Source organism: Cnephaeus nilssonii (genome assembly GCF_951640355.1).
Source record: "Cnephaeus nilssonii genome assembly, chromosome: 16".
NCBI lineage: Eukaryota > Metazoa > Chordata > Mammalia > Chiroptera > Vespertilionidae > Cnephaeus > Cnephaeus nilssonii.
In genome coordinates, this window is record NC_137087.1 from 56,038,207 (window position 1) to 56,051,771 (window position 13,565).

Consider the following 13,565-nt stretch of genomic DNA (forward strand, 5'->3'; position numbering starts at 1 on the left):
GGGGGGAGGGGAGGAAAAGGAAAGGAACTCCAGGGCTATCTCCCACCTCCAATATCTTCTGATGAGGAGACTAAGCCTATCAGGGCCCACCCTTATGGCCTTACGTAACCTTAATGTGTGAGTCCCCAACTCCAAATACAGCCACACTGGGAGGTTAGGGTTTCAACATATGAATTTTATTGTTACACAAACATTCAGTCCATAAAAATGCCAACGGTGGAAGTGTGGCCAGAATGGAGGAAGAGCACAGAGGGAAGAAGACATGGAGTAGGAAAAAAAGGAATGTTGGCCTCTTTAAGAACCATCTAAAAATGTTTCCACATAAATTCCATCAGAGTATTAGTTTTTTTTAGTACATATAAGTGTGCAAAGTAGAGGGGGAATATAAGCACTCCAAAACCCTACAAACACCGGACTTCACATCAAAGTCCCAGTCCTACTCCAAAATAGGTGTTTTAAATTTTTCTCTATTAATATGAGAATTCTCAAATATCTGATTGTTTACTCTGCGACATTATTGGGTTCCTGTAATAAATGTAAATAGCTCAGACTTTTCTTCTGGCTCAGAACATTATCATTTTGCCAGTTTTCTGAGGGAACTGTCAGTCATTTGATTTATTTTAATCAATAAATTTACCTTCCCTCCAGCAAATTCCTGCCCTGGAAATCTGCCAAGCCATGCATTTTGTGAATGAAATACTTGTATTTGGTGAGATTTCCATGAAACATAGAATTATTGAATACCTTTTACTAAATCATACTGGATGCGATGCAGCTAGTGAATTGAACTTGAATTGTGTTGCATCTGGCACTGATTTCAAACATGTTAGTTTCACTTAAATTATCAAACATACCTTAAAAATCATAAAGCAGTTTTTCTTTGCCAAGAAATATTATAGTTTCTGAATAGTTTTTCCTTATATTTCTTAGTGTGGAGATTACAAGTCACACTCATGTTATAAAAGATTAATTGTGGAGGTCTTTTCTGGTGGCTGCTAAATCTCTGATTGATGAGAATTTTCCCAAGTATAATGAAATCCCTTAACTATTCCTCAGTTGGAAAAAGTGAATACGACCTTGTTGAATATATAATAAATGTGTTTCTTGCTGAAACTGAGAAAGAGAATAAATTAATTTCCGTCTGTACAAAAATGCCTTATTCTCTGCATTGAAGCAAACATGGTGTAGTGACTTACACAAAAGAAGAGAAAAAAGGGAGTTCTGGATTTTAGGAATGGTGTGACAATGTCTCTTCTGTGTCTATTTCTTAAATTTGCAAACCATAGCATCTATAAGCAATGTTAGTCTTAGAGGAATGTGTTCAACAACTAACACTGACATCAAAAAGAGTTAACATTTGAGGAAACGACATTCCTATAATATAGGATGTTGCCAAAGAAAAGCATTTTTTTAAATTGGTCATGTCCAGTGCTTTCAAAATCTTCTGGTCCAATGGGCATATGTATGCTAGGTATTTTGCATCTAATATAAAATCTTATGCAGTAATTACTGTTGTATCTATTTTACATATAAGGAAATTAAGGCTTCAAGAGTTTAAGGGGGAAACTTGCCTAAGGTCACACAGCTAAGTCACAAGCAGAACCGGAGACTCAACCTCACGCTCTTTCCACTGTCGCCCACTGCCCTGCTTTTAAGATCAAGTTCCCAGCACAGTACAGTCAGTAAAGTATGAACATCAAGATTACCCAGTGGGCCCTAACCAGTTTGGCTCAGTGGATAGAGCGTCGGCCTGTGGACTGAAGGGCCCCAGGTTCGATTCCGGTCACGGGCATGTACCTTGGTTGCGGGCACATCCCAAGTAGGGGCTGTGCAGGAGGCAGCTGATCGATGTTTTCTAACTCTCTATCCCTTTCCCTTCCTCTCTATAAAAAAAAATTAATAAAATATATATTTTTTAAAATAATCTTTAAAAAAAAAAAAAAAAAGATTACCCAGTGGGAGCTCAGAAAAAGAGCAGCCTCAGAAGCAAAATGTGCCTTCCCTCTCCACCCCTCAGTACCTGGTGAGTGATCAAATCCTATCAGAGGAACCTCTTCAGTCATTCCTGCTCTGATACCTTGAAATCTATGTTGGTCTCCCTTTTCCTGGTCTTCCACAGCAGCCCGGAGCCTGATTCATCTCTCTAAATAAAGGAAGGCATATAAAGCTTTTAACATAGAGCCTGGCACTTATTGACTAATGGTCAATAAATATTAGTTTCCTTTCCTTATACATAAAAACTAAGGGGTGTGTGTGTGTGTGTGTGTGTGTGTGTGTGTGTGTGTGTGTTGGGTAAAAGAAATTGAACACGCAGAGCACAGAGAATTTTTGGGGGCAGGGAAAATACTCTGCATAGTAACTGTAATGATAGATTCATATCAACATGTGTTTTTTCCAAGCTCAAAGAGTATACACCACCAAGAGTGAACCCAAAGGTAAACAATGGACTTTGGGTGATTATGATTGCCAATGTGGGTTCATAAATTATAACAAGTGTACCACTCTGGCGAGAGAGAGCGATAATGTGTGGGGACAGTAAATGTATGGAAAATCTCTACCATCTCAATTTTGCTGTGAACCTAAAACTGCTCTAAAAATAAAGTCTTTTCAAAAAATCATAAAAACAATTCATTACATGTGAAAATTATGTGAAACCCAAAATTCAGTATCCATAAATAAAGTTCTATTGGAGCTTACAGAAAAGAAAAAAAAAAAAAAACACTGAGGAGTACATAAATGTCGATAGGTTATCAGATTAATGTGTCAATAACTTTGTGGTCCTTACCATGTGCCCAGTGCTCAGCACTTTGCTAAGCTTTCAGGAGAATACACATGAAGTTTATGAACTGGCCTACCAAGAACTTTGTAGTCTGAGATATGTAATTGGTTATAAATGGTACATTTTACACCGTAAGTACTAAAATTGTGAGGACCATGATGTAAGTACAAGTATAGATCCTAAGAATGAAAAGCAAGCTAGATGGAATTTAGCACGAGCTATTTCCTTTGCCTGGACTAACTTTCTCTTTTACACCTTTGAACTTCGTTTCATCCTTCAAAACCTAGATCAAATCTTACCTCCCAAGTTAAACCTTTCCTGATTGATGAAGTTCTTCTCTATGCCTTCATGACAGTCGATACAGGACCATGGGGCTCTGTCCATTTATTTCAAGTTTCTTTCTCTGTTCTTCAGATGTTGTCATCTTTAAGTTCTCTGACTCTTTTTTGCCATATCCATGCTATTGTTGAGGCATGCAGTAAATTTTTTATTTTATGCATTTTGTTTTTCAGTTCTATAATTTCTTTTGAGTTCTATTTTATAGTTTATGCCTCTTGTCTGAAGTTTCCTATGTTTTCGTTATATTTTCCTTTTAATCCTTAAGCATAACTATTTTAAAATCCTTGTCTTTGATTCCAACGTTGGGGTTATCTCAGGTTTAGTCTCCAATGATTTTTTTTCCCTCTTGAAAGGATTCATGCTTTCCTGTTTCTTTCTATGACAAGAAATTTTGGATTTCATCCTGGAAATTGTGAATAATATGTTATAGAAATTCAAGATTCCATTATATTTCTCCAAAGAACATTCACTCCATTTTAAAGCAGGCAGTTAATTGGCTAAGCCCAAAGTATAAGCTCTGTCTCCCTGTGGTAGGGGGCAGCGAAAATCTTAAAGTTTAGTTATTTTAGCATTAGCTGGGCTGCTTGGAGTCTGTTCTTCACTGTTCATGGGTCATCCAGACATTAGGGCATAGTTTATATGCAGAAGTTCTTTTAACCTCATTTTGTATAAGAGAGAGAGAGAGAGAATGAGAATAAGGAGGACAAGGAAAGGAACCAGATCTTCCATATGGCATTCGATAATTCTACAACTAAAATATTCCTAACCACCATAAACTTGAATCTAAGTCTCAGCATTTGATGGTCACTGGTAAGTTTTTGCCAGAGTGTCCAGTCAAAATGAAGATAACCCTGAGAGTGAAAGCACAGGAAGTCTGTTAGCCAGCTACACTGCATTGAGACTAAAGTGCAGGCAGCAATAGCCAGGCAGAGAGCTTTAACAGGGAAGGAAGAGGAGGAGGCCACAGGGCACCCAGGAGGAAGGGGCGGGGCCAGGCTGGGAGGAGGGGAGGAGGCGCTCTTGAGGGTAGTTGAGGCACAGAAAACCAGCTTCACGGTTCTGTGGTCTTGGTCTTGCTAGAACCAAACCTGCATTTGAAAATCATTGTAGATGAGACAATTAGGTGAACACACTGTGTGGCCAGAGTAGATGCTGACATTAAAGTATATTTGGTTTTTACTCACTAAAGAACACATTGTACTTTATGTGAGATTAGATGTTAAGAGCTGTACATCGGGCTCTGCCAAATATTAACTCAGGTTAGCTGCAGGTGATGGTTTCAGATTTTAAATGATGTATTAAATTGTTCCTCCGGGTTGCTGTTCCTCCAATACTATATGACATCCTAACTGCCTGAGTGTGTAACGCCGCGAGTACCCTGTGGCTAAGAGAGAAGCACAGAGTGGGAAAGGTCTCAGGTTGGGTCTTAGGCATACCATGTCCTCATGTAATACTGAATTAAGTTAATATGTGGGGCCCTAGCTGGTTTGGCTCAGTGGATAGAGCATCAGCCTGTGGACTAAAGGGTCCCGGGTTCAATTCCAGTCAGGGCACATGCCCTGGTTGCGGGCTCGATCCCTACTGGGGGCCTGCAGGAGGCAGCCAATCAATGATTCTCTCTCATCATTGATGTTTCTATCGCTCCCTTTCTCTCTGAAATCAATAAAAATTAAAAATTTTAAGTTAATATGTAGATACTTTCTTACTGATAAACTGAAAAACCTCATTGCCAAGAAGTAGTTTTGACTTTTAATCAGAGGATACTATAGTTAAGATGTGTTTTCTTTTAGAATTGAAACTTATTTTTACTTATTCTGTGATACTACAGAAAAAACTGAAATATATAAACTGAATTTTTTTTAAAAAGTAGACTATTATAAACTCTTCTGAAGCAAAATATTTGCTTTATGTAAACAGCCTTCTCAAGTAATAAGTAATTAAGGGACCTCAAAATAAAATAATGTATGAAGCTCTGAATTTCTACCCAAAAAGGTTTCCAAAGATTTATCTTGGGGAATTATCTGTCTTTAAGGGGAAACACTGAAAACACAACAAAGTCATAAGTGATGATTCAAGGGCAAGAATTAAAATGAAGAGCGCTTTGTTCTAGGAGTCACAAAGGCCGAGGTGCTAATTTTCTCTTCCCAGGCAGGTTGCTTAACTTCCCAGACCTTAGCTGTTCTCCTCTGTGAAACAGGAGTAAGAGCACCTGCCCTGCCTGCTTTCACGGTGCCTGTGAAGATCAAGTGCAGAGGCAGCAATGGATGGAAGTGTAGCAGCACCCTGTCAATAGGACACTCGCGCAGAGAAGGTACCACTCTCACAGAGAAGGGACGTGGAGTCTGGCACAAGGACCCAGCCTTCAGACTGCACCTGGCACCCTTGCACCTCGCTGTGCTGCTTAACGAAAGGATATTTTGGAAGGTGGTAGGTAGAGAGAGTCCACGAGAGCTAAAGCTGGATGAGAACTTGCTCGAATGTTCTCCTGAGGGAAGGGGGGGAGGGGGGGGAAGGAGCAAAGGGCTCCCAGCGCCTGAAAGTCTAGGTGTCATCCACTTTAGGGGAAGACAGCAAATAACATTCCTAAAACTGGTTAAGTTGGTGACTTAGGGGTAAAATGGGGCAGGGACCCTGTCCTAGAACCCCTGGTGGGAATGGGTTAAAGAGGGAATGTAAACAGAAAACTAGTTTATGAAAATAGGTACTAGACCCTAGCAAAGGCTATGACTGGGTGGTAGGACTATTGGTGAGAATATGTGTGATTTTTCTTCTCTTTGTTTATCTATACTTTCTGATTCTTCCATAATGAGAATGTATTATTTTCACAATAAAAATGTTTTCTATAAACAGTAACTATAGATTTTAAATTTTGCATTATATGTAGGAAAGAGAACCCAATTATTTTTTTTTCAGTTGCTAGGCATATTGTTTTACAGGTAACTTCTTTGAGGATGGAAAATGTGCTTCTTGATCATCACTGATCGTTTATGGTAACCAGTCCTTGGACTCTCACGTGGTCGATGCCCTGGCCTGTTCTGCTAAGAAGGGATTGGTTGTGTGAAGGGGTGTGGCACAAGTAACCCTTAGGAATACAGGCCACAGAGCTAACCCAGGGCCCCAAGGAAAGCAAGTCTTACCTATCAGCTAGGAATTCTCTCCCCCCATGCCAGAGACCTGAGGGCACGTGACCTAGGAATGTGCATCCCAAGATAATACTACTTTCAGAGAACTCTACTTAGAGGTAAGTAACTCTCCTTTATAGGAGGTATCTTTGTGTGGCAGACTGTTTATGGGAGCAATTTGAATTGAACTTTAAATGAAAAAGGCATATCTCTGTAAGTGGTAATAATTTTAGTCATCTCGCTGTGGCTAGGGGTTGTGGAATTCATTAGCACAGATTAACATATAAAGTGGGTGAGATATCTAATAGCAAACGGAGAGGTTTAGGGGCCTTAATTCATCACTGAATGAACAGCGTGTACAGTATTAGGGACTATGAAATTTTTAATTTACACAAAGTGTCCAAGAATATAGGGAATAAATTTAAACCCAAAACAGATAATGGAGCTATGCCCTGCCTGGCTGGCAAGTTGAATTGTTTTTACACTGAGTGAAGAAAGCTAATTATCCCAAGCACAAGGAGACTGCTAAAAATAATAAGATTATAAGGAATAATTTGCTGATATAATTACAACAAAATTGGGTACACACAATCGTCAGATACATGTATTGCTTGACCTGGGTGAGAAAGTGAAATAAATCCTTCTTCTATAGCCTTCGTAAATTTGTTTTTATCATCTCCAAGTGGTGTTTGCACAGGCAGCACAATTTGCATGTGTAATGTGGCTGTACAAATTGACAACAAGTAAATTATTCAAGGAAATAGGCTGGTCGCGGGTCTGAACTATCTCGCAAAGCCTATTCATTTTGAAGAATCACTGAGACGTGAAGCTCATACATCAACCGTTTTCTGACAATCCTCAGACTTATTGTCTCCTAAAATGTCATTATGGCTATTATTTATGAAGCTAATTCATTTATTAATATATATTTAACTCTGACTTGTCATGCACCTCAGCAGACATCCTGTGCACTGCATAATTTTGAATAGATGAAAGACTTTTGCATGCTTTCATGATTACTGTAAGCTGCTATAGATTTATAGAATGCAGCTTTATTATCTACTTGCATTAATACCTTTTTATAAGTTTTTTTTTTTGCTTAAGGCCATCAAATATAAATGGCAAATGACATATTCAAAAGATTGTATGGAATAAGATTTTCCAAGAGTTTGTTGAATTTTAGAACAAAATGGCTTATCTGTCAGTTAAGGCCTAATTCACCTACAAAGATGGGTATATGCCAATTATGCTGAATTTCCTGCAAAATACAGGCTGCAGTTTTTCCAGAAAAAGGCAAAGATGCATGATTCATTGAGCTCTTTCTCTCTGAGAAGGCAGCCCACCTTTTTATGTGCTGTTTGGACAACAATTCCCAAGGAAGTTGCATTTTAGGTGTTCGTCATTGCTCGGGCCCTCGCACTGTGCTGTTTACATCGTCTTTCCTCAATAAATAGCTGTTGCATGAATGAGTGAAAAGATGAATGACCTCCAGGTTTTCTGATAAGCCATGAACAGAATCAGGAGAAATAGCACTGACCAAGAGTACTATTTCACACATTTCTGCTTTAGTACTTCCAATCTCTAGAGAAGGTTCTGTGACTCCCACTATGATTTAGAATAAACTATATATATATACATATATATATATATATATATATATACACACATATATATATGTATATATATGTATATATATATATATATACACACACACACATACTGTATATATATATGCAATCAAAATACACAACATGTCATTTTTATTGTGTGCGTAAGAATAATATCAATACTGGACATGGACTGCTACTTCCGATTGTCACTGCCTAAAGTCTGCTCTCTAGCATCTTCCACCGACATGACTATGGCTACTGTGTGTGTGTGTGTGTGTGAGAGAGAGAGAGAGAGAGAGAGAGAGAGAGAGAGAGAGAAGTAACTGGAGACTGAAAAGGAGAAACAATACACTTGCTTAAGATACTCTGCTCTGAGAGTGCTTCATGCTAATCATTTAAGCCGTCACCATTTTGCTAAGTTAACGTTTCTGCATCTGTGTTGGTGTAGACACAGAACTCTTACAGTACCAACCAAGTAGCAGGGCAGCACAGGTGAAGTAATACCACTGTAATCTACCAATGGATTTGAAATTATTGCAAAGCAAATGCTTTGTTTTTAAAGATAAAAACAATAAAGAAAAATGCCATTACCTGAGTATTGTATTGAATGTCTTAGCTTTCATGATGTCATAAATCACCAACATTTTTAGACGACCAAAATTAGTTTTAAAAAATACTACATAATCTATGGAGATAAAAAGTAGATTGGTGGTTGCCTAGGGCTGGGATGAGGTGGAATGAAGAGGGGGGGCTGTGACTGCTAATGGGCATGGGGTTTCTTTTGGGGGTGACAAAAATGTTTTAAAATTAGATTGTGGTGATGGTTATACAATTCTGTGAATAGACTAAAAACCACTGAATTGTGCCCTTCACATGAGTGACCTGTGTGGTATGTGAGTTATACCTCAGTGCAGCTGTTTAAAAAGCACTGCTTGATCTATGCCAGAATTAAATATTTTACTATATAGAACCAATATCATGAGCTATGAATAGTACCAAAAGGAAATAACTACTCAGGAAACTAGCTTATGAAGGAAACTAAATTGAAATACAAAATAAGTAATCTATCCACAAAAGTATGGGAAGGAGGCCTGCCTTTCAGAAATTCAGCCTCAACAAGAGTGGTATTTGTGTCACGTGATCTGACAAGAGAAAAAAAGATCCCCGCATCTCAAACACTGATACAAGCCACCAAATGTAGTTGAGAAAAATCTTTAGTAAATGCACAGGGAGATATAGTTTTTCATTTAAAATTATTGCGTAAGACTAGTAAAGCATCAAAAATCTATTTTAAAAAAACCAATTTCCTCATATTAAGCATTCTCTCCAATGTCCTATTAGATATGAAAAGCAAACCACACACACACACACACACACACACACACACACCAAATGTCTTCCTAACTGCAGACCCCTAGCATGGACGGCTGATGACATTTTTATTAGTAATATTAATCACATGCTTAAAGGGAAAAATGTCTCACTTTTCCAGGAACCATAATATTTACCTATTTACACCTTTTAAAATTTCAATAACTCCAACTTGGAACCCTTAACCCTCATAACCTTCAAAAAAGAAGTAAAATGAAAATTAATAAATGTTCCCTAGTGTGCTATGAACCATTAATTGTACAGCCTGAAAAGCTTTAGCCTAATCAGAAACATGCCTCCAGCAGCAATGTGAAAGTCATCTGTGATGCTCATGATTTAATGATAAAAATGTGCAGTCAATTTTCAATGAAATGAAGACCTATAACCCAGGAATATTTTAACTCACAAATTCTTGCAGATACCTGAGGAACTGTGAAAGGTGAACAACTTGGAGCACTGAAATGTTCTCAGTACGAATTAAATAATTCATCTCTGAAGTGGTCTGAAGATAGAAGCAATGGGATTTCTAGCAATAACAGCCGATCAGAGATTGCTTTGGCCCACATGCCAAGAATGCACAGCATTCATTAGTCCAGCTCTAGCCCAAAACCATTTTATTAATAAAATTTTAAAGAAGTGTTATCATATGGGGAATAAAGACATGTTAATAACATCACTGGCCATAAATCTCATCTAAGTTTTGAAAATCAGCTGTATGTTGAGCTATAAAAGTCTTAAGCATAATGCATTCAAATAAATACTTAGTTCTCACTATGAACCAAGCCTGGGGGAGACATTCTGGAACTAGAGTGGGCAGATTCCAGGGCGGGGGGGGGGGGGGAATATAAAAATGAATAAAACACGGTCCTTGTCCCTAGGGAACTTATAATCATGAGAGGAGTGTGCTGTGCTTGCAAACATTTTCCCATTATTGTTTGAGTTATTTACAATGAGCAATGTTTTATTTTTGTAATCAGAACTGAGAGCATTAAGACGGATGCGTTTTGAAAGCACTTATGTGCTATTGAATGAGGTGCAAAGTTTTATGGGCGTCCATGAGAGAGATCTTCGCCAAGAAAAGTTTTCAAGGAAGGAATAGCATGTGAGCGGGGCCTGGAATGATGGCCAGCATTATGATCGATTGAGCTGGAGAAGGCATTCCAGGTGGGAGAGATTGTGTAAGCTGAAGCTGGAAGAAAAAGTCGTGTAATATGTGATGTACTATGCAATGTGGCTGCCGATTAGAGTGTACATAGGAAAGAAAGAACTAGAACCTTATGTTGAGGCTGAATCACTAGAGGCCTAGGCTGTCACACTCAGGAATTCAGATTCGGTCTGTGAGGTCACATGTGTAGCACAGTACCAAGTACACTGTAAGTGTTCCGCAGATATGAGCCATTATTATTATTATCCTAGTTCTCAGAAGGAGCTGGGGCAGAGCAAGGCTAATGGTCTTGAATTTAGTGTCCTTTCTATCCCATAGGTAGACTTTAGATGAGTGCCTTCCAATAGGTAGGTCTGTATTGGGGTGCAACCCAATTGGATGGCCCTGATCCATTTCCATGCAGCACCCCTCAGATCCCTCAGAGGAATGCAGTGGCCAGTCTCAAAGTTTCTTCATTCAGAGGCCATGTCCTCTTCCTTGTCTTTGTTCCCAAGGTTTGAGCACATGTTGGGTGACCAAGAAATGCTTGCTTGAACCAACTTCCCTCCCCCATGAGATGAGAATGCTCCCAAATAAATGAGTAAGTTGATACTCGGCTCGGCATCAGAGCATTAATTGAGCAGTTGAATTTGTCATCACTGGACATGCTAATGATATCTCCTTTCTGGACCTGCCAGGTTCCCAAATCAGGTATTGTCCTGAGAGGCCCTGCAACCCTCTGGGCATTGAACCGTATCTGTTCTTCCTCTTCTCCCCCAAATACCACAGCTACCCACATAGAGGTACTGTGAGTGAAACAGCTTGGCAGGTACCCAGTGTCGCCCCTGGCACACACTGACATTCAGTAAGCATGCTCTTTCCCTAAACATCAGAATTTCTGACTTATCTACCCATCAGCTCTAATATGCATGCCATTTAGAGACTGTTTTGGGAGTAAAGAAGCAGGAGAAGCCTCATTCATGATTTTCATCTGAATGTCCTTTAGACGATTCAGCTACTCCAATGGGCACTGACACATTCCTTCCTGTTCCATGATGGTCTGCAACTCCTTGTGGCTGAGCTCAGTTCTTGCAAACCCAGAATTATAGATTTCAGAGCTGCAATGGAAGTCAAGTATTTCTGTTGCCATAAGGAACTAAGGGATCAAGGCCTAGAGGAGTCAAGTACTAAAGAAGGGCCTTTGCCCAGCCAACATGGCTCAGTGGTTGAGCGTCAACCTATGAACCAGGAGGTCATGGTTAAATTCCCAGTCAGGGCACATGCCCGGGTTGCTGGCTCGATCCCCAGTCGGGGGGGAGAGGAGAGGAAGAGAGGGGGAAGAAGGCAGCTAATCAATGATTCTCTCTCATCATTGATGATTCTCTCTCATCATTGATGCTTCTATCTTTCTCTCCCTCTCCCTTCCTCTCTGAAATCAATAAAAATATATATTTTTTAAAAGAAGTGCCTTTGAAGAAAATTTTTATGAAGTGGGAAAGAGGAAGAGTTTTCCGTTGTAATCTGAATATTTGCCATCACGAAGGCAGTGGAGCCTAGTGGCTAAGAGTAGGGATAAGTAAACTATGGCCCATGGGCCAAATCTTGCCCACCACCTGTTTTTATAGTCTTACTAGAGGCCCGATACACAAAGATTCATGCAAGAATGGGCCTTCCTTCCCCTGGCTGCCGGCACTGCCTTCGCTCTGGCCAGAGCCACCTTTCTGTCTTTGCTCCAGCCTGGAGCCGCCTTGCCGCCTTCCCACACTGCCCAGAGGCCCAGAGTGGCTAGGGCAGTGCTGAACGCCTGCGTTGTTGCCATGGCGACTACACAAGCATCCTGCCCCCGGCCGCTTGGCGCCTGTGTATGCAAATTAACCCTCCATATTTGTTGGGTTAATTTGCATACTCACTCCTGATTGGCTGGTGGGTGTCACAAAGGTACAGTCAATTTGCATCTGTCTCTTTTATTAGTGTAGATTGGAAGAGAGCCATGCTCTTTCATTTATCTGTTGTCTATGGCTGCTTTCTTGCTGCAGCAGCAGGGTAGAATAGATGCAACAGAGACCATGTGGCCTGCAGAGCCTAAAATATTTACTATTTGGCCCTTTACAGAAAAAGTTCAAAATAATGGCTTTGTCAGTCAAAACTAAGTTTAAATTCTAGTTCCAGCTCAGGCAAGTTAGCCTCTCCACACTTCGGTTTCATTCCCTATTTAATTGGAACAATAATACTATTTACTTCGTAGGGGTATTGTGAGCATTAAATAACCCAAAGTACCTTAGTATCTGTAACAGGATAAGCTTATTAAATGTGAACAATGATGATGATAATGGTGAGTATACAGACAAAATTATTATACAGGGAATAGCAACCCTCAAAAAGGCTTTAAAAGGGGCTTGTTGAAGGCCCACAATATAATGTAATATACATACATACATACATATAAAATGTACAAACACATACTTATGCACACATGTAATAAATATGAAAAAGATATGTAGGTGTTAATACAAGTAGAATACACGCACACATATACACATATATATTACGTATTATATATATGAAAAATGAAAAAAAAATAGGTCTTAATGAAAACACAATACACTTAACATAAACACACACACCTAAAAACCCTGTGCCAAAAAAAAGTTTCTGGGCACAAAACAACCACTCTGATGAAATTACCCCGGCTGATTGTGTGATCTTTGCACTAAAAGTAAAAGAGAGGTCACATGGAGAGCTGAGAGTAGGCTGGTTTAGCAGGGATTGAACAGTGGCTTCTCCTTTGCCATCATCCATCCCTTCGTAATTCCTCTTCAGGGCCTTTCATTTTTCCCACCCAGTGGTAACATCCAGCCACTGCAGCAGCTGAAGCCCGTCCTTTCCCCGCCCCCTCAGGACTGGCTGCCCATTGCTTAGTTCTGGGAAAACAACTCAAACAAGTCGGTAAAGTTAAGGGAAATGAGGATAAAGATGACTCTGACTCCAAAGGGCCAGAACTGCTTTGGGAATGGGAACGAAGGTGGCCAATTACCGCCTTCTCACCTGCTATCCTGCTTCTTTACTGTCTGTTGTTCACGGTCTGAGCCCCTCTTCATAATGTTCCTTTCCCAAAGGCAGGGATATTCGACTGTTTGTTTATTAGTGTATCCAAAAGGCCCAAACTAAAGTCTTGCAGACCCTCGGTAAACATTTGCCAA